This window comes from Solanum verrucosum, unplaced genomic scaffold, assembly GCF_900185275.1.
Source record: "Solanum verrucosum unplaced genomic scaffold, falcon-dt-bn FXZP01000094.1, whole genome shotgun sequence".
NCBI classification, from domain to species: Eukaryota; Viridiplantae; Streptophyta; class Magnoliopsida; order Solanales; family Solanaceae; genus Solanum; species Solanum verrucosum.
In genome coordinates this window covers 3,417,280-3,439,282 of record NW_026019970.1, presented here as the reverse complement: position 1 = coordinate 3,439,282, position 22,003 = coordinate 3,417,280, and the positions used below count along the sequence as shown (strand labels likewise).

The window sequence follows — 22,003 nt, the reverse complement described above, 5'->3', positions numbered from 1 at the left end:
TACCTAATCTTCTATGTCCAACCAAATTTCCAAACTCCACCTCTTAATCTCCTAGCTTCACATTACCAAAATACCCCTCCAAAATATCAGACTCCATAATCAAATTACCGAACTCACCATACCCAAAATTCCAAACACCAACACCTCCCTGCCAAAATCCTTTAAATTACTGTCAGGTACCTCCACCTCCACAAAATAACTATGACCTTCCTCGTCCAAACTTTGAAAGGAAACCTCCTAGAATTTTCACTCCTCTCATTGAAAGTCGAACTAAGTTGTTCGAAAGATTGAAAGTTGTAGGCATGCTTCATCCCATCGAACCTAAACCTGTCAACACAAACTCTAAATTCTTTAGAGCTAATCAGATATATGTATACCACTCCAATAGTGCAGGACATACCATCGAAGATTGCATCAACCTGAAGCATACGATTCAAGACTTAATTGATCACAAGGTGATCACCCTTCAGATTGCCTCTCCTAATATGCATAGTAATCCTCTACTGAATCATGGGGAGATAATATTAATATGATTGAAATAGAAGTGGATTGGAGTGCTACTAAGACGATAGTCCCATCAAATCTTGACAGTCTTGAGAAGGTTGTAGCCTCTCTAAGCATAATCAAGAAACCCGAGTTCGTGATAATAACACCCCATTGAGCTTTTGTTTTGGGGCCAAAGAAGGGCCTTACTGAGAAAAAGTTTGTGATAATGGCACCTCATCGAGATTTTACTTCAGTGCCAAAGGAATGCCTTACCAAGAAAGAGTTTATGATTGAGACCGCTACCGCCCATGGTATGACTAGATCTGGTAGATGTTATACACCAGAAGAATTGGCTCAAGGAGGCCACAAGAGAGACCACCAGAAAAGGCCAATCAGTGAAGCTGAAGCCGATGAGTTTTGGCGAAGAATGCAGCCTAAAAAGTATTCCATCATGAAACATTTAGAGAAGACACCTGCTCAAATTTCTTTGTGGGCATTATTGATGAGTTCACAGCAACACATGCATGCTTTGTTAAAGTCTTTGAATGAGACTCATGTACTGGCGGGTACAAATAGTGATAATCTCGTAGCCATGGTAAGCAAAGTCATCAGAGGCCATCGTGTTAGTTTTAGTGATGAAGAGTTCCCTTGTGAAGGGGTTATGCATAACAAAGCCTTGCATATCACAATCAAGTGTCAGGACAATATTGTGAATCGTGTTCTGATAGATGATGGATCTGGCCTTTATTTTCCCATTGTCGACTCTCAAGGAATTAAATTTTGATCTTGGAAAGATTCGTCAGAACCAAGTCAATGTGAGAGCTTTCGATGGGGGTCAAAGAGAAATATTGGGCGCTGTTAGTCTGGGTATTGAAGTAGGACCTGCAAATTTAATTGTCGAGTTCCAGGTGATGGACATCACCACTAGCTATAATCTTTTACTCGGAAGACCTTGGATTCATATGGCTGGGGATGTGACCTTTTCCCTCCACCAGTTGATGAAGTTTGTGTGGAACGATCACGAAGTAGTCATTCATGGTGAAGGAAGACATTAGAATGACTATGCCCCGATTATCGACGATGTGGCTAAAGGTTCTGACTTCTATGTAGTAGAGATAGTGAATACTATCGATGATGATTTGGCCTCACATCTCCTTATGCCTTCCATTTACAAGTTGATAGCCACTTTGATGTTGAGAAGTGGATTTGAACCTGGTTTTGGGTTGGGAAAATATTTGCAAGGTATCACTGAGCCTATTCAAATTTTCACAAAAGGTTCAACGTTTGTCCTGGGATACATCCTAATAGCAAACGATGAGATGAAAGCTTTGAGTAAGAAGGTGGTTGATTGGGAATTAGCCAAATAGGTACTTTATTTGTACCATTCTTTTCCAGTGCGAGAATATGCCAATAATGCTGGCCTCGGGAAGAGAATCAGGAATCTTTTTGAAGAATCTGATGCTGTGCTTGAGGAGATGATCGAGAAATCTGGCATTCGAGATGCCAAACCAAAAGAGCAAGTGCCTAATTGGACATCCACACAACTCCTGGTTCCTCACTTGTCTTGGTAGACAAAGACATATCTATTTTGCTTATTTCTAAAATCGGTGGTAGTCTGAATGAGGCCTAAGACCCACCATTTATGTTGTTTTACCTCTTTAAGCTTTAATTTTCCTCGTGATGTTTCAAAATGCAGATTGGCCTATGGTCATGGACAATGTTTGTACTTTCTTTTAATCTAAATGAAAGCCTCCTCTATTTCATAAATCTATTTATTCACAACTTACTAATTTGTTTTAATTTTTTTATCTGACATGGCTTATTTATGATTTCAGTAAAAATAACTTAAAACCTACCAATATTATGTCATGTCATAAGCTGAGTGAGCAAAATGAGATAGATGCGAATGAGTTCGAGGAATCTGATAAAGAAACCATGGTTCTGGAACACCTCACAGAAGAATTGAAACAGTTTGAGAATCAGGAGAAGCCAAACTTAGAAGAGACTAAGACCGTGAACCTGGGAGACGAAGAAAGTGTTAAAGAAACCAGGATCTGTGTCCATCTCACAGAAACTCAGAAAGAAGTTCTCATCAGTTTGCTTAAGCAGTACATCGACATATTTGCTTGGTCCTATGATGATATGCCCGGATTGAGCACAAATATTGTTTCTTACAAGTTGCCGATTAATCCAGATTTCAGTCCGGCAAAGCAGAAAACTCAGAAGTTCAAGCTAGATTTGAGTTTGAGAATCAAAGAAGAAGTTACCAAACAGATTCAAGCCAAAGTTGTGGAGGTTACTAAATATCCAACTTGGTTAGCCAATATTGTTCCAGTGCCTAAGAAAGATGGTAAAATTAGAATATGTGTTGATTATAGAGATCTCAATAAAGCTAGTCCCAAAGACAATTTTCCATTACTTAATATCCACATTCTCATCAACAATTGTGCTAAGCATGAAATGCAATCATATGTGAATTGCTTTGTGGGTTATCATCAGATTTTGATGGATGAAAAAAATGATGAAAAGACAACTTTCATTACACCTTGGGGTGTTTATCATTACCGAGTAATGCCATTTGGTCTTAAGAATGTTGGAGCCACATACATGAGAGCCATGGCAGCTATCTTCCATGATATGATCCATAAGGAAATTGAAGTGTATGTGGATGACGTAATCATCAAGACCTGCAAGAGTTTAGATCACTTGACCCATTTGAGAAAGTTTTTTGATCGGTTGCGTCAATACAACTTGAAGCTGAATCCTGCTAAATGTGCTTTTGAAGTACCCGCTGGTAAATTATTGTGTTTCATAGTTAGTAGAAGAGGCATTAAGCTTGATCCTACCAAAGTCAAGGCGATTCAGGATTTACCGCCTCTGAAGTCTAAGAAAGAAGTTATGAGTTTCCTAGGAAGATTGAACTACATCAGTCGATTCATAGCTCAATCCACAGTAGTTTGTGAGCCTATCTTTAAGTTGTTGAAAAAAGATATACTGACGGTGTGGACCAAAGAGTGTCAAAAAGCTTTCGATACTATCAAAGATTATTTGGCAAATCCACCAGTATTGGTACCTCCGCGAGAAGGAAGTCCATTGTTACTATACTTGTCCTCAGAGAATGTATTCGCGTGTGTATTAGGACAGCATGATAAAGCTGGAAAGCAGAAATGTGCGATCTACTATCTTACCAAGAAGTTTCCTCCATATGAGTCTCGGTACACTCTATTGGAAAGAACATGATGTGCTTTGACTTAGATCGCCCAAAAGCTGAGGCATTATTTGTTTTCATATATATCTTATTTTCAAAATGGATCTATTGACGTATATTTTCAGAAAGCTATGCCGATTGGAAAATTGGCGAAATGGCAGATGCTTCTGAGCGAGTTTGATATTGTGTATGTTACTCAAAAAACGGTAAAAGGACAAGCATTAGCCGATCATCTTGTAGAAAATTCAATCGATGAAGAATATGAACCGCTCAAAACATACTTCCCTGATGAAGATGTGTTGTTCATAGGAGAAAGCATTTCTGAGTCATACCCTGGTTGGAGGGTATTCTTTGATGGAGCGGTGACTTATAATGGAGCTGGAATTGGAGCGGTTCTAATATCGAAATCTAGTCAACATTACCTTGTGGCGGCTAAACTTCAATTTCATTGCACCAATAATATGGCAGAGTACGAGGCTTGGTTCTTGGCATAATGTTAGCCATCGACATGAATGTCTAAGAGTTTGCTGGTAATTGGAGATTCAGACTTGTTAATTCACCAGGTTCAAGGGGAATGGACCGTGAAGATTCCAAAGATTGTATCATATGTACAATTGGTGCAAAGATTGTGCAAAAGATTTCGAAAGATAGAGTTTATACACACTCCAAGGTTGCAAAATGAATTTGCCGATGCTCTTGCCCCTATCTCCTCTTAGAATTACATTGATCATTTGGAGATAGATTTAAAGGAACAACCCGCTCATTGCTCGCATGTCGAATCGGAACCAAACGAAAAGCCTTGGTATTATGATATAAAGAAGTACCTAGAGACTGGAATTTATCCAGAAGATGCGACATCCAATCAAAAGAAGGCAATACATCAATTGGCTAACAATTTCTTTCCAAGTGGGGAAATCCTTTATAGGAGGACTCCAGATTTGGGACTCCTCAGGTGCGTAGATTCCATCGAAGCTACAAGACTTCTGGAAGAGGTACATGCTGGAGTCTGTGGACCTCATATGAACATGCTTACTTTGGCAAAGAAGATCCTTCAAGCTGGTTATTTTTGGATGACTATGGAGCATGATTATTGTAGATTTGTGCAAAAGTGTCATAAATGTCAATTACATGGTGATTTGATCCGAGTACCCCCTCACAAACTTAATGCTATGGGATCGCCTTGGCCATTCGTGGCCTGGGGCATGGATGTCATTGGCCCAATTGAGTCAGTCGCCTCTAATGGACATAAATTTATTTTGGTTGCCATTGATTACTTCACCAAGTGGGTGGAAGCAAATTCTTATAAATATGTGACGAAGAAGGTAGTAGCTGATTTCATTCTGTAACAACTTGATATGTCGATTTGGACTACCTGATTCCATTATTACAGACAATGATGCAAACCTCAAAAGTCATTTAATGAAGGAGATATATGAGCAATTCAAGATTACTCACCAAAATTCGACTGCTTATCGTCCTCAAATGAATGGAGTTGTAGAAGTTGCCAATAAGAACATCAAAAAGATTTTGAGAAAGATTATTGATAATCACAGAGGTTGGCATGAGATGTTACAATATGCTTTGTTGGGATACCGAACAACCGTTAGAACATCAATTGGAGCAACTCTATACTTGCTAGTATATGGGACAGAAGCAGTGATATCTGCTGAAGTTGAAATACCTTCATTGAAGGTCATTCAGGAAGCCAAACTGAGCAATGTTGATTGGGTTCGTAATCGAATTGAACATTTATCCTTAATTGATGCAAAGAGGATGACCAATTATATCAACAGAGAATGATTCGTGCTTTTAACAAAAAAGTGAGATCTCGAACATTTGAAGAAGGACAATTGGTCCTCAAACGCATTTTCCCCCATCAAGATGAGTATAAGGAAAAATTTGCACCCAATTGGCAAGGACCATACATGGTTCGTAAAGTGTTATCTGGAGGTGCCTTGATCCTATCAGAGATGGATGACCAAGAGTGGCCAAAACCAATCAACTCAGATGTTGTCAAGAGATACTACATCTGAAGATTAGTTTTTCTCTCATCACTTTCCCTGTAATCGTATCATTTGCTTGTAATTGCTTATGTCAAGTTCTTCTATCCTTGTATTGAACTACGTCTGACCTGAATTCTCAAAAATGAGATACATAGGCGGTCTATGTCAGCCTCAGTCATTTTATTATTAAAATATCCTATTTCTTTTATTCCCAAAAAGGGAACTCCGTTTTACATGATTCATGCCTCAACGGAATACGTAGGCGCCACAACAGCTCGGTCTACACCCCATAAAATTTCCATTTCCCTTAATAATGGAAACTAGGGTAGAATTTTTGAGATGAGCTCAAATATTCTAAAGATCCTTCGTCAGCAAGACAAGATTGAGCATGCATTAACAAAAGGCAACTGGGACAAATTTTTTGAGAAGATCTCAAAAATTCCGCAAGTCTTCCTACCTAAAACTTGAGAAATTCCAAGACATTTCACTGGGGCAGAATTTTTGAGAAGATCTCAAAAATTCTATCAAGTACTGTCATAAGTTCAAAGTTAACAACAAGTAATCTCCAACGTGATCAGAAGCACATGAACCCCAATCTCTCAGAAATTCAAAGTCAAACTTTAATTATCTTCTGATTTCCCCAGCTTAAAAGGAATTTTAGATTGGATATATCGAAACTTGAATTGAAGTGTTCACTTAAGCTTTAATGTGACATGACACTTGGCAGTGACCTTCATCAAATTACTTTTCAAAAATCTATTTTTCTTACAACTTTATACATGTATCAAATATTTGGTCTAAAATATAGATCTATCTTATGTCTATCAAGAAGCAGGAAGCTAGAAGCACTCAACCAAAGATATCAAGAGGAAGAGCAAGCAATCAAAGAAGTCCACTCTGATTAGTTCATTTAAAACTAATAAATTTTTGTGGATGTAAGTTTGCAAGAATATAAAGAGATTATCATGTTCGACAAATATGGGAAAGTCAGAAGAGCAAAATCTCCTAAGACTGACATTTTCTTTATGCAGGAAAAATCATTGATATTCCTGCAATAAAAGTAGTTAACTTGGTATTGAGAATAACAATGCCTTATACATATTTCTCAACAAAAATAGGAGCCACAACGAAGATACAAGTGGTCAAAGAAAAAGTAGGTGAAAGCATCGAGAGGATGGCACTTTAAGATGTACAAATGACTATAATAACGTCATATTGTAGATTCCAGCATCAAAGACGTCTGAAGGGGACACGTAAGACACATCAAATATCGGAGAGAATTTGAAGTGCAACTTGCCGAAAATATTCATTATCACGTTAAAGTCGGAAGAGGCTAACGTTGAAGGATATTTGTAAGTCACATCAATACTAGATACAGTGATGTGCATTGCCGAAAGGCCATTCAATGTTACATTATCGGGGGTGATACTATCATTGCCAAGAGGGCCATCCATATTATATTGTCAGATGTAATAATATCATTGCCGAGAGGGCCATCAACATTATGTTACCAAATGTGGTAATATCATTGCCGAGAGGGTCATCCATTTCATATTATCAAAGATGGTAACATCATTGCCGAGACGACCATCCATATTATATTATCAAAGGTGATAATATCATTGTCAAGAAGGCCATCAACATTTTATTACCAAAGGTGGTAATATCATTGTCGAGAGGGCCATCCATTGCATATTATCAAAGATGGTAACATCATTGCCGAGAGAGCCATCAACATTATATTAATAAAGGTTATTATATAACTACCGAGAGGGTCATCCTTTTATTTGCCGAAAGAGGCAATATTATTGCCGAAAGGGCCACTAACATATAACAACATATCAAGTCATCATATACCGTGTCAACACTAGACGAGGCTGAAGTTTGAGAAGTATATTATAAATCACATCAAACTGTGGACATGTGCCTCGTTTCCTCTACGTCAAAGTCGGAAGAGGATAACGTTGAAGGATATTTGTAAGTCACATCTATACCAGATACAGTGATGTGCATTGCCGAAAGGCCATTCCATATTATATTATCGGAGGCGATATTGTCATTGCCAAGAGGGCAATCCATATTATATTGTCAGACGTGATAATATCATTGCCGACAGGGACATCAACATTATGTTACCAAAGGTGGTAATATCATTGCCGAGAGGGTCATCCATTTCATATTATCAAAGATGGTAATATCATTGCCGAGAGGGCAGTCCATATTATATTATCAAAGGTGATAATATCATTGCCAAGAGGGCAATCAACATTTTATTACCAAAGGTGGTAATATCATTGCCGAGAGAGCCATCAACATTATATTAATAAAGGTTATTATACCATTACCGAGAGGGTCATCTATTTATTTGCCAAAAGAGGCGATATTATTGTCGAAAGGGCCGTAAACATATAACAACATATTAAGTCATCATATATCGTGCCAACACTGGACGAGGCTGAAGTTTGAGAAGTATATAATAAATCACATTAAACTTTGGATAGGTGCCTCGTTTACTATACATCAAAATTGGAGGAGGTTGGCATACCAACTCTTTATCGAGAACATCCAAGAGGATGCATTCTCAATTAAACCACAGGTGCAGACGTCAACAAAAAGGACGCAACACCACATGGAACTTTTCTTAGCAGCGAACTGGGACATAGTTTGAAGAGGGGTATCAAACTCTTAGTACGCGAGCTGAGGAGCAACTTCCACCACAATCAAACCACACCCCTATCAGAAGGCATGTGAGTTTTTCTTTGGGTTTATCGGTTTCAATTTCGCATCCGAAAAACTTTTCACTCTCATTGGAGGAAAATCAATATGAGACACAATACACGAAGAGCTTTGGAAAGTATGTTCGTGTAAGTTCTTAATTATGGGTGTGAAGTGTACCACATTCATGTCTAAGAGGTTGCAAGCCTCTTTTTCATACTCGTCTTACTTGTCATTCCTCCAGAACCAAAGGATATCTTGCATAATAGATTTCCTTTTCAATCGATCGAGTCAAACAACAAAAAACTTGATTCCTTGACTTGAAGGATATGTAGGAGGGCTCAATGTTGAAAACTCGGTTGTATTCCAACATTCTCTCTTAAATCTTATTCCCAAGCATTTCGGTCTCTTCATAATTTGATATCGGGATAGGTTTCAAATTCTTTCATAATCGTGTGTCAAATCAAGCGTATCAAACTACAAGTGGCCAGAATTCTCATGTAACTTGAGATATGTAGGAAACTCAATGTTAGGGTCCGGCCATAATTTCTCAAAAATCCATATGGAACCTTTCTTTTAAAGAGATGAAAGTGGGTTCAGTCAAAATTGAATTCGTCAATCTTCTTTGGCCAGGTTCTCTTTCATCGACCCTACGCATAGAATGGGGTAGTTGTTGATACCCAATTTTGACCCTATGCAATTCGAGTTAACTATCGAGCTTCTTCAATTTCAAACAATTTGAATTAATCGTCTTTGAAAAATCCTAAAAAATATATATATATTTTAAAATCTCTTTCTAATTAGTTTTGGTTAGTATTTTTCAGAAATAATTATATAATTTTACATGTTGATTTATATAATTCTCATCTTTTATATAAATATTTAATAAATAGCCTAAAAATAATGTTTTGCATAATTACGCTTTTATTTCTTTGAATTAGTGATTTTTATAATTTTGTATAATTAGTTCTCTATTTTAAGTAATGAATAAGTCTTGATAATTATTTTGTCTTGTTTAAATTAAGAAGCCCAAATAATTAATCGATAATTATTCATCTTATTTTAATTTTGGCCGAATTAGTTATTTCACTCAATTTGGCTATATCTAAATTTAATTTGATTAGAACAACAATTAAAGTGGTCAAATTTTAAATAAAAAAGGCTCATCCCTTTGTTCTTTAGCCCCTACACACATATACATATATTTACATATACAAACATCTATGCATATATCCAATTCTCACGCTCTCACACTCTCTTTCTCCTTTTTCAGCAGTCACGCACGCCTCTCACCCCTTTCTTCTTCCCAAAGACGCAAAAGTCAAGAGAAGAACCCTAGTTCTTTGTCTGCCCATCACCCCTGTCAGTTTCTCTCCCTATTTTCAAAGATTACAGACCTCAGAACAAAATTTGTTGATTTTGGCTGTGAGAAATCTCACCCAAATCTGATGCGGATCAAGAGCTATCGCATCGAATCCGGATCAAGAGGTAGGTTCTCCTCTTGCTTGTTTTTCCTTCCATTCTCTCCAATCAATCTCTCATCTCCCTCTCAAATGTCTATTTGAATTCAAATCTTTATTTTTTCTATAAATGCATGGTATTGGTGTCATTTACACGGACATAAGATTGAAATTTGAAGGTCGGAGAATAGTATTCTCTGAAATCGAACCCACAAAGGTTTGAGCCTCGGATTTTCGATTTTCTTTCAAGTTCTTTTGTTCATCTGCTGGTGGCGGTCAGTGGTCGTAGGAACGTTATCAACTTGTTGTCTCAGTTCTCTGCCCTCCATAAGATAATACTTATTACTCTCGTATCTATTCTGATTCCAAATTTGGCGACTATTTGATTTCTTTATTTTTTTAAAATTGTGTAAAGTCCTGAGATGTTAGGTTTTAGAGCATTTGATTGACTAATGGTTAAGAATCAGTAATGTAGTTGATTAACTAATTCAAATGCTCTTTCAATTCAAACTTTGTGACTTCGTTTAGTGTTGAGATGTTTCCTCTATGTTAAGTGCCCCCATTTATTTCAATTTGCTACCAGTGTTTAATTTCACTATGTTGTCCATGGATCATAGTTCAGTTTTCACTACTAAAAAACTGCTTAAGAACAACAGACAGAATAGCGATGGACGGTGTCGCTCCAAAAAGCGACGCCTTTTGCCACACAGTCCGTCACTTTTTAATAAAAATAATTATTTTTAAAATTATTTTACAAAAAGCGACGGATGACATCTCTTAGTCCGTCGCTTTTTTTCACGGATTTGGTGCTAAATATATATATAATTAATAATTATTTATTTAATATATATAGAGACACCGTATGTCGCTTTTTATTAAAAATAATAATACATAAATTAAAAAATAACCACGTTGTTCGTCGTTTTTAATTTATTTTATTTTATTTTATTAATTAGTTTTTAAAAAAGCGACGGACGGCATCTCTTAGTCCGTCGCTTTTTGGGTAAAATATCTAGTCAACTATTTTTAAAAAGTGACGGACAGTGTCTCTTAGTCCGTTGCTTTTTGGTCAAAATGTTGGTCAACTATATTTAGAAAAAGCGACGGACTTAGAGACATTGTTGTAGACACATATTTTTGACCGAACTTAAAATTTTACACCATTTTTAGAGCTGAAATATTTTGATAAATATAAATTAAATATTTTGACTTTTCTCTTATTTTATTAAGTTTATTTTAAAAGATTTGAAAATAACAAAAATAGAATCACTTTTGAAGGTAAGTTTTATTTTTCAATTGTTTAAAAAGAAATGAAAGATTACAAAAATCTATATTATTTTAAAATTAATTTTTTATAAATAAGCTAGTATTATTTAATTATTTTTTGTTTATAGATGTTTGACTTTTTCTTATATTTTATTAATTTTAAATAATTAGTTGGTATGTTATTATAATTTACTATCTATAGTTAATATTTATTCTTTTAAAAGTAGAATAAAACTAAAACTAAAAAAATAAAAAATAACCTAAATAATCTAACTAACCTACCCCCCACACACTCCCACTCCCTCACGTTCTCCTCAACTAAACAACCCACTACCCACTCCTATACCCACTAAACTACTACTACAAATCTGTAAAAAAACCTATCCTATATATATATGACACATACGTAGAGAAAAAGGACACACAGATAAAACACAACACACAGGAAGAGGCATTAATCGAAAAAAAATGCAATATATACATCGTACTTTTTCACATTGTGATTGAAAATCTGGAAATCTGTTTTCGCGGTTTCAAGTTTGTGGCTCCTGATTATTGGTCCTTTCTTCTCGTTAACTAATTTTCACGAGAGGTAACATTTATTTGTATTTTATTTTGTATAATTTTATGTCATTATTGTGCAAGACTTTGTTCCCATATATTGAAGTTATCAGATTTAATATGTATGTAACTCACTAATATTCTTGAATGTTATAATATTTAAATATGTTTAAACATGTTATATCATTAAAATTAGAATAAAATTTATATAATATCATAATTATTTATTGTATGCTTAAAGGTCTGATATTTACCCTTTGTTTTGTTAGATGTGTGGAGTTTATATGATACTTCTATAAAATAGTTGAGGTTTTGATAAGATTTATATCGAATTTTTATGTTAATTGTTCTCTGGTACGTATACATATGAGTTTGTTTATGTGGATTAGTATGAATTTATTTCTAGTAGAGTATTATCATTAGTAAATGGTATAATTAATGTTGACTTGCATTAGCTGTATTTTGGTTTATGTTATTTTGTGGGTTATGATGACATACTATGTCTTTGACGCATGTTTTAATTTTGTTTTATTTTAGCGTTGAATTTGTTCATAAAAAATATAATTAGGATATTTATGATGGCATACTATGTCTTTGACATACGTTTTAATTTTTGTTTTATTTTAGTGTTGAATTTGTTCATAAAAGAAATCTAGTTAGGATATTATCCTTTACTGATTTAGTGTTTATCGTATATGTACCTCTGCTTAAGAATATATGGATGTCTCTTACATAATAAATGTCCATAGTCATAATATAGACAAATTTAGACACGTAATAACAATTTCAACTAAGAATGTGGTTACACATCTTTTTTGAAACATTTTAAAGAAATTTAAGGGTGTAGTGATACACCTTTACCAAATTATTCTAATAATTATTGTATTTAATTATGAACATATCATTAAACAATGAAGATCTTTAGAATGTTGAAACTATTTATTCTAATATTAAGGAAATATTTTTAATGTAGTATATTGATAACTATTATAAGAATAACTCATTATGTATAAACAATATATATATATTTTATTTTTTATTTTATTATTTTTAATTTTGTTAGTTCATGTAATAATAATAATTAATTTTCATCTCAATTAAAAATGTGATTCTATATCTTTTTGAGATACTTAAGAAACTCAAGGATGCGGTTACGCACCTTGGCCAAATTATTTTAATAATTAACTTTTATTAATTTTAAGTAGAGACTTATAAAAAATAAGATTATTAAGTGCGATGCAAAGAAGACAGTTATGTCTCTAAATGTCAAGACCAAGAATGCGGTTACGCATCTAGGTCAAGACCAAATGAAAGTTCAACAATAAAAATATGAGCGAAACTATAGCATATAAAATATGTCCACAAATAATTAAAAGTAGGTATAAGTCAATAAAAGCGACCGTGCTAGAACCTCGGGACTCGGGGATGCCTAATACCTTCCCCTTGGTCAACAAAATTCCTTACCTGAATTTCTGATTCGCAGACCAAAATAAAGAGTCATTTCCTTTTGATTAGGGATTAAATAAAAGATGACTTGGAACACCATAACTCAATTCCAAGTGGCGACTCTGAAATAATAAAATAATCTCTTAATCAATAACGTCACTTAAAATGAAAAAACCCTATCCCACAGTCCGTGCGAAAAAAGGGTGTGACATCTCTGGCGACTCTGTTGGGGAATAACCAGAATTTGAGCTTTATTGTATTGACTTTACTTGATTTTATTATATTATTTCATTGGATATGTTGTTTTGATGACCTAATGTGTTACTTTCTGCTCATTTATCGCTTTAATATTGTTGAATTGTAAATAATTGTCTTCTCGCGCGCCATCTAAGTCTCTAAAAATAAGGTAGTAGGGAATGCAGTTATGCATCTCATCCTCTTTTGAGATAAAGCTGGAGTGTCTAGACACCCCGTGAAGGATTTTAGTCACACATGTTAGGCAGGGTTGGACCAGCAATGAAGTCGGAATAGCGCTGCTATTGATAAGTTGCCCCTCCCTAGCTCGAGTTCCACTTGAGTAAGTCAGTCTAGATATCTATCTCCTTTAGGATCGAACCTAGTAAAATTGAAACATAGACCTGCGTATCCCTAGTAGGCTCCGCTTATTTGTATAATTTGCATTTGACTTAGTGGGACTCGACACAAGGATTGGGTCCGTCTAGGACATGAGACCTTCTTCTTGACCAACATGTGCATTTTATGTGTTATTTGTAAAAAATTATGTGGAAGACCTCGATTGTTGACCGGCTTTAGGTTTCCTCTAAAATAAATTCTTTAATATCCATATATATTATGATTATTTTTTAATAGTAAAAAAGGGTAGCTATTTGTTTCTCAAAATAAAAGTACCCTACAATATATAAGCGTGTCTACCAATATATCCCTAATAATGGGTTAGAATGTCCAATAGTTTTTGGCAAAGTCAAATTCAAAATTTTTATTTTTTAATTATTTTTACACAAAAATTCTTTGATAAGCCATATATATATCACCCGCTATATTGGCTCGGAGTTTTAATTAGTCCTATTAAGAGTGTGTCATCTTCATCGTTTCATTGATCTATTTATAAGTAATAGTAATTAAAATTCATGATAGTCACTTATAATAATAGATTTAGTTGAACTTAATATTTAAACCTTGATTTTAAAGGTGCATTTACTAGAAAATGTTTTCAATCAGACTTATAGAATAAACACTTGCTTAAGGAAATATAAGTTCTTTATTAAAAGAAATTTTCAAATAAATTAGATATTTATTGGCCACATTGCTCTAAGTCTGATTTTTCAAATGACAAACATTCAAAATGTATTCACTTTATAAATACAAGTTGCTTATTTTTCCTTTTCTTAAAGTCTTTATTTGAAAAATACTTTGTGTCATTTTATATAAGTTTTAACACGTCTTTTTTCCCTTTCCCAAATATAAGAGGTCCATAAATTAAGTATCGTAAATATGACCGTTTCTTGACCCTACATCTTTTTCCAGAGGCGCAACATGGTTCATCCCGGTCTTGGAAAGTGTCAGAAAAGGAAAAGAGATTCGAATGTACCACTTCAGGTTGTAGATTGTACTCCCTTGCAGTTGTGGGCATGGTGGAATGACATGGGGTTGATAGAACAAGGCATAATATTCAAATATTTGGGTTTCTTGACTAGAATCATGCAAGTGGAACCTAAGAGAGATGTGATCGAAGCACTGTTATCCTTTTGGATCCCACCAACAATGTTTTTCGTTTCTCAAATTTTGAAATGACCCTAACCTTGGAGGAAATAGCTGGCTTTACCGGGTTTGGAGTGAGGTTACATCATCAGAGGCTTATAGCCCCAAGGGGCATATCCATTAACAAATTTTTTCAACACTTGAACATTTGCAAAGTCAAGGAAAAATCATTAGACAAAGGTTGGATCTCATTACAGTTTTTGTATGATAAGTATGGAAGGGAGGACGGATTCAAGAAATTTAGAAGGACACTCAACAACAAGGGAAGTTTTGAAACATGGAAAGAGCATAGACGTTTTGCTTTTATGGTAGCTTTTTTAGGAACAATGGTTTTTCCAAGGAGAGACGGAAAGATTAACATCCTTTTGACCAGGGTAGTGAATGTATTAATTGAGAAAAAGAATTATACCATCGTCCCCATGATTTTGGTTGATATCTACCGTGCTCTGACTGTCTGCCAGAAAGGGAAACATTTTTTCGAGGGATGCAACATATTGCTTCAACTATTGAGAGTAGAACATATTTACCGACCTCTTACAGTGGCGAGGGTCATTCAGGATCGAAGCGATTACATTACAAGTCATTCCAAAAGGGTGGAGAAATACAGGTGTCCGGAAGGGGTAAATGCATGGGTTGAACATTTTCACTCGCTAACGGAAGATAAGATCACTTGAAATTATCCCTGGTTCCCTTGGGTAGAAGTCATACACATGTCGTCTGTTCGCCCTTTTTTATCATTGATGGGTATTAGGGGTGTGCAACCATACGTACCGCTTCGGGTTTTACGTCAGCTAGGCAGGCGTCAAGTTCTACCTATCACAAAAGATATGAAAGATTTTGTGTTCGAAGTTGGACCAAAGGTTCCCCTTCCCGAAGGATTTGCCCAAAAAATTTGGGATGGTTGTTTAGTCATGGGAATTGGAACGATGGTTAAAGAACGATACACAAGAGAAACTCACCCGGAATACTCCAATTGGCTTAAGCAACAACCTCGATTACAAGTTAGGCCGGAGAGATCTGTAAAAGAACCAATAGACCAAGAGGCTGAGATGAAAATAAAAATCGAGTCGGCTATGCGTGATTACCTTGCTGAAAATCAGGAGTTAAGAGCAAATTTAGAGCTCGCTAGAGCCGCTCTAACCCAACAACAAGCAGTGTTAGAAGAGGAAGGAGCCAAGGCAACTCAGAGAGAAACCTTGCTCCAAGGACAAGTTGATCTGGCAACAATTAGGGGAGCACAAGTTGCGGAACTTGCGGTATCTCGACAACAACAATTGAGGACATGTGATCAGAAAAGTCAGACAAATTTTGATCAAGAGAGAGCTCAGTGGATCCGTGAAAGGGGAAGACTTTGAGAGGAAATAAAGTCAGTCTCAACTCAATAAAGACGTGCTAGAGAAATGGTGGCCTCCCGTGATCAACAGATTTGAGTATGGAATCAGACTTGCAATTCACTTCAATCAAAAGTCCGTCGTTTGGCTGATCGCACTGCTCAAATAGGTTTAGACTATCAAGAGATGAACCATGAACAATTTCTGGCTGAAGTACCTGAATTTGCTGAGTACATTATGACTTCGGTGCAAGATATATATCAGAGTGTAGGAGGTCGTGTAAGACCACCATCTCCATGAGTGAGCAGATGGAGATGCAAGCATGACATTTATGTCTTTGGGATATGAGGGTTGATACAAACATTTGTTTCATTAGTGTCATTTTCTTTAGTTTAAGTCCTGCTTTATTTCATTCTACATTTCTACGCTTTGTTTAGGTCGTGTCTGTTTAAGATATTGACTTTTGTTTGGCGATTTTCTCATTGTTTTCCTACTTATGTTCCAAACATTGAAATGATATGTTAAGTTATGTTTATGTCTGGTTTCATTTTTTCATTAGTATAAATGAATAAATATATATATATATGTATATATCTATAACAACTATAAAAAATATATAATTTAAAAAAAAGAAAAAAAAGAAAGGGTTAATGTATATTCTCGAACTACGCAAAGATCTGATTCATGCACTAACATGATACGTAGGCAACCCGATGGGTTCGATCAAACCTTTTTAACAAGAATAACTAAGGAGGAGAAAACGCCTAGATAAGTCGGGATGAAACATAATGTCTTCCATATTAGAAGTATATATGTGGATGCAATATGCACGATTCCTTAACACTAATATGTTTGCTACTTCATTCAGAGAGAGAAAGACATATTAGCTTAAAGGTGATTGATTTGTGGTTAAGCTGACATCACATCCCTACAATACAAGGTTGAAAGGGAAGAAGAAAATGGCCCACAAAGATGGGAACGAGTCTAACAATGATGAGGTCCGAAACCAGATGACTTCACAAGAAACAGTGTCAATAGAAGAGGTAAGGGCATTAAGACAACAAATGGTAGATATGTACAAAGCTTGGACGAGTGGACAAGCTCTGCCTTCTTCAATACGCGACTATCTAAATACAAACATGTCGCCCTCTATCTAAGTGTCGACAAATGATCCCATTTATCCACCTGAATTTGGCCTTTATGCTTACACATCCAACGTCGCTGGAACTTCTACGGTGCGCCCTTTGAGTACCCCTATGATGAGTAATCCACTTTTTATGCCAACTGTGCCGACTAATATCATTCCACAACCAACAATGATGCCCAACAATGATCCTCCGTCCAAAGTTCATCATGATCATGATTACACCCTTGAAGAGGCAATTAAAATTCCAAGCTCGTATCCCCATATTCATCAATATAGTTCCCCTATCGAAGTTGAAAAGACGGTTAAGAATGAGGAACATGAAGAGATGGCTAAGAAAATGAAGAGTTTGGAACAGAGCATAAGAGACATGCAGGGACTAGGAAGCCATAAAGGCATCTTATTCAGCGATTTGTGCATATTTCCCCACATCCATTTGCCTGTTGGTTTTAAAACTCCAAAGTTTGAGAAATACGATGGTCACGGAGACCCCATAGCTCATTTGAAGAGATATTGCAATCAATTGAGGGGTGCAGAGGGCAAAGAAGAGTTGCTTATGGCCTATTTTGGGGAAAACCTAGTGGGAATTACATCCGAATGGTTCATAGATAAGGATATTGCCAACTGACATACATGGGATGATTTTGCTCGATGTTTTGTGCAATAATTCCAATACAATATTGACATTGTGCCAGATCGCTCCTCATTAGCCAACACGAGGAAAAAGACCACAGAAAATTTTCTCGAATATGCCGTTAGATGGAGGGAGCAAGCTGCTAGGGTTAAACCACCAATGAAGGAGTCAGAGATGATTGACGTTTTTCTCCAAGCGCAAGAACCTAATTACTTTCACTACTTGCTTTCTGCCGTCGGGAAGACATTCGCTGAAGTTATTAAGGTTAGGGAAATGGTGGAAAATGGCATCAAGTCTGGAAAGATTGTAAGCCAAGCTGCCTTAAAAGCCATAACGCAAGTGCTTCAAAATGGTTTTGGAAATATTGGAGGGAAGAAGAGAAGGGAGGATGTAGCTACGATTGTATCAGTTCCTTAGACCTATGTCCAAGATAATCCCCCGCAACACTATTTTCCTCCCCAAACTCTACAATATCCCATCACATACTCTCCATATCCCGTTTTCAGTGCACAACCAATTGTCCCCTCTTCTTATCCACAATGGCGTGCCCCAATTCCTCGAAATCATCCACCACCCCCACAAATTCACCAAAATACTGTTAGACTTCCTTTTCATCCCAGAAAAGAATACAAGAAGGGAAAGGGAGCTAAGGATGAATTCACCCCTATTGGAGAATCATATGCTAGCTTGTTTCAAAAATTAAGGAAGTTGAATGTTTTGAGTACTATTGAAAGAAAGATGTCAAATCCTCCCCCAAGAAATCTAGATTATTCTCAACACTGCGCTTATTGTTCTAATGCCCCAGGGCACAATATAGAGAGGTGTTGGTACTTGAAAAAGGCAATTCAAGATTTGATCGATACTCATCGAATTATAGTTGAAAGACCAAATGGACCAAATATCAATCAAAATCCATTGCACAGGCATACTGAAACAAACATGTTAGAAATGATGAATGGTTGGGAAAAAGTTGCAGTCCCATACAAGCCCATCCTTAAGGTTGGAACTGGTATAGAAAATTCGGCGAATGTTGTTGACTTGACAAAAATGATGCCTTCAGGGGTGGAAAGGAGGTCGGAAAGCTTGAACCCATCAAACGCGCCCATCCTAACTGTGAAAGGAGCGCTTGAAGATGTTCGGGCAAGTCATAGAGAGGCAAGTTTGGTTGTTCCAATAGGGCCAAACAAGCCTATCTTGGTCGTGCAAGGAGCCTATATTCCACTTGTGATCATTAGGCCAGTGTCCCAACTTCCAATGACTAATCCCAAGGCTGTCCCTTGGAATTATGAGCCCACCATCGTGACATACAAAGGGAAAAAAGTCAATGAAGAAGTAGATGAAGTAGGAGGAATTACCCGTTCGGGAAGATGCTATGCCCCGACTGAATTAAGGAAAACTAAAAATGACCAAATGCAAGTTAAGAGTCCAGTTACTGAAGGGGAGGCAGAGGAGTTCTTAAGAAAGATGAAATTGTCAGACTACTCCATTGTGGAACAGTTAAGGTAAACTTTAGCCCAAATCTCTTTGTTGTCATTGTTAATACATTCAGATGAACATAAACCGGATCACATTTTCAGATAATGAACTACCAGTGGAAGGTACGGGACATAACCAAGGCCTTCATATCACTGTAAAGTATGAGCTTTCATATGTCACTCGAGTTCTAATTGACGGAGGGTCTGGGGCAAATATTTGTCCCTTGTCAACTCTACAAAAATTGAATATTAATGTTGAAAGGGTACGACCTAACAACGTATGTGTTAGAGCTTTTGATGGGTCCAAAGCAGATGCCATTAGGGAGATAGAGCTCATATTAAAAATAGGGCGTGTTGATTTCATCGTGAATTTTCAAGTGTTGAATATTAATGCATCCTACAATCTATTATTGGGGAGACCATGGGTGCATAAGGCTGGGGGTAGTTCCCTCTATGTTGCATCAAATGGTTAAGTTTGAATACGATCGACAAGAAGTGATTGTTCATGGTGAGGGGGATTGTCAGTCTACAAGGACTCTTCCCTCCCTTTTATCAAGGCAAATAATGAGAATGAGGCACTGGTTTATCAAGATTTTGAGGTAGTGGTTGTTGAGCATATCCTCGAGGGGAATCTCATTTCAAAACCACAACTGCCCATGGCATCCGTGATGATGATAAATGAAATGCTGAAGCATGGGTTTGAACCAGGTAAAGGCTTGGGAATCTTCTTGCAAGGGAGAGCTTATCCAGTGAGTCCACGAAAGAGCCTCGGTACTTTTGACTTAGGATACGAGCCCAGTGTCGAGGATAAAATGAAGGCCAAGAAGCAGAAGAGAGATGTATGGTCACTTACCAAGCCTATACCACCCATATACAAATCTTTCATCAAAGCCCGCACAACAGAATCTTCTGAGTCACCACTTCTAAACCCAGTTATGGAGGTTAACGAAGAACTGATCAACTATTTTCAAGATTTATTTGTCGAGGCTGATATGGTTGAACTCGGAGAATGTACTAGTGACAGAGATGTGCTATTCATTGGTCCTGATGTCCAGCTGAACAAATGTGAGGCCACTCCTCTCCCCGTTAAGAATGAGTCTTGGTAGTTTGTCTTGTTTTCTCTTTGTCATCCGATTTATTCAAGGGTTGTAATTCGGATTTTGTCTCGTCGTTTTATTTCAAACTCTCTATTTTCCTTTTCAATAGGATGTAATTGTGTTTTTATTTCAGTCTAATATTTTTTTTTTCTTCTATACAGTTCTTTCTATGCCGATTCTAGTGATATGACATGCATGCAGAATTTTTCGCCGGATCTTAAAATCCAATCTAATCTTCGACCTAATCCTAAAATAATAAGTTAAGAAATCGAATATAATGAAGACGAAGTATTTGAAGAAGTAAGCAGGGATTTCAAACATTTTGAGAATAAATCAAACCCAAACATGAGTGAAACTGAGACGATAAATTTAGGGGATCCTGAAAATATTAAGGAGACTAAGATAAGCGTACATGCTCGACATTAAAAGGAGGATATAATCCGGGCTCTGTTTGATTACAAGGATGTTTTGCATCATCTTATGATGGCATGCCTGGATTAAACATTGACATAGTGGTTCACATGTTGCCGATTGATCATAAGTTCCCTCCAGTAAAGCAAAAGTTGAGAAAGCTTAAAACTGACATGAGTGTAATAATTAAAAAGGAAATCATATAACAACTTGAAGCCAGAGTCATTCGAGTCGCTCAATATCCTTCTTGGTTGGCCAACATCGTACATGTCCCTAAGAAATACGGCAAAGTTCGAATGTGTGTTGATTATCGTGATTTGAACAAAGCAAGTCCAAAAGATGACTTTCCTTTGCCCAACATCCATATTTTGTTGAACAATTGTGCTAAACATGAGGTTGCATCTTTTGTGAATTACTATGCGGGTTATCATCAGATTATTATGGATGATGAAGATGCAGAAAAAATGTCTTTTATCACACTATGAGGTACATATTGTTATCGAGTCATGCCATTTGGGTTAAAAAATACGGGAGCAACTTATATGAGGGCAATGACAACCATGTTTCATGATATGATGCATAAAGAAATCGAAGTTTATGTGGATGATGTGATCATTAAATCAAAAAAATAGTCAAATCATATGCAAGACTTGAGAAGATTCTTTGAAAGGCTTCGCAGGTATAATCTCAAGCTTAATCCTGCAAAATGTGTATTTGGAGTACTGTCAGGAAAACTTTTGAGGTTTATAGTCAGTCGACGAGGTATCGAGTTAGATCCTTCAAAAATAAAAGTCATTCAGGAACTGCCACCTCCAAAGAACAAAATTGAGGTTATGAGCCTTCTAGGAAGGCTAAACTACATCAGTAGATTCATTTCTCAACTCACAACAACTTGCGAGCCCATTTTTAAGTTGTTAAAAAAGAATGTCACAGTCGAATTGACCGAAGAATGTCGAGAGGCTTTTGAAAGAATTAAGAATTACTTAT

General features: G+C 36.3%; 1 pseudogene; it reads left to right on the top strand.

The window, feature by feature from the left end:
* Positions 1-712: 712 nt before the first annotated feature.
* Positions 713-18,914, top strand: LOC125817167 (uncharacterized; annotated as a pseudogene).
* Positions 18,915-22,003: the final 3,089 nt, after the last annotated feature.